This window comes from Triticum aestivum, chromosome 6D (assembly GCF_018294505.1).
Source record: "Triticum aestivum cultivar Chinese Spring chromosome 6D, IWGSC CS RefSeq v2.1, whole genome shotgun sequence".
NCBI lineage: Eukaryota > Viridiplantae > Streptophyta > Magnoliopsida > Poales > Poaceae > Triticum > Triticum aestivum.
Genome location: NC_057811.1, coordinates 21616753 through 21617883, shown reverse-complemented (window position 1 = coordinate 21617883; position 1131 = coordinate 21616753).

Here is a 1131-nt window from a genome sequence, read left to right as displayed (position 1 = left end):
TCCGTCCTCCCTCCACTCGCTGCTGGCCGGCCCCTCCTCGTCCGCCTTCCTCCTCCGTCCTCCCTCCACTCGCCGCCGGCCGGCCCCTCCTCGCTCCGCCTTCCTCCTCCGTCCTACTCTCTTCTCCCTCCTCGAGTCGCCCCTCCTTCTCCCTTCTCCCTCCTCCCTCCTCCATCCACAACCCCTCCTCCCTGCTACATTTTGATTTAGTAGGCTAGTTCATATGCAACATTTTGATCTAGTTGATATGATTTAGTTGATTTAGTAGGCAGTTGATTTAGAACATTTTGATTTAGTTGATTTAGTAGGCTAGTTGTTTTAGTTGATTTAGTAGGCTAGTTGATTTAGTATGCACCATTTTATTGTTATTTTTCTGTACATGGATAGCTAGATGCTTTTGTTTTTCTGTAATAAGTTATTTTTTGGTAAAATGTAGGTGCCAATTTAGTTAAATTTGCCACTTATTTTTTTAATCAATTATCTTAGGCAATAGGGGCCAAATTAGATGAAATGTCTTGGTAGGTGGTACCCTGATTTGGTAGATATTTGTGAAAAGTTTTTCGGTAATAGGTGCCACCGAAATGCTTTGGTAGGTGGTACCTTGTCATCTAATATGTTACTAGATCTTAGGATTATAATTGTCCATCAAATTGCTTCTTGCGGAAGAACCAAAAATATCACATGCTACTGTTTTTCTTTCCTGTAAAGTGGATCGTTAATCCTTTGCTCATATTGCTTTAGGAAAATGGCGCCACCACCACCACCACGATGTCGACTATGCAAGTCAAGGTGCGCCAGCAGCCTTGCAACTGGCAAGCTGTTCGACATCTACTTCCAACCGAGTTTTCGTCATGCGGCGGTAAGAAATTAGATGAAATGTAACAACTATTTTATTTTTGGTGTTGGCATTACTGCATTGTGTCATTTTGCTTTTTTTACACAGATCGTCCCATGCAATGTGAGGTTGAAATTCAACAAGCTGACAGGAGACACTGTGACATTTGAGGCTCCTGGGGGGCCATACACTATGGAGGTCGAGAAATGACGCAATATGTCGCAGATTGGAGGAGATGGATGGGTCCGTTTCCTCGCCCGCATGCGTCTTACTGGTGGTGAGTTGATCAGCTTCTC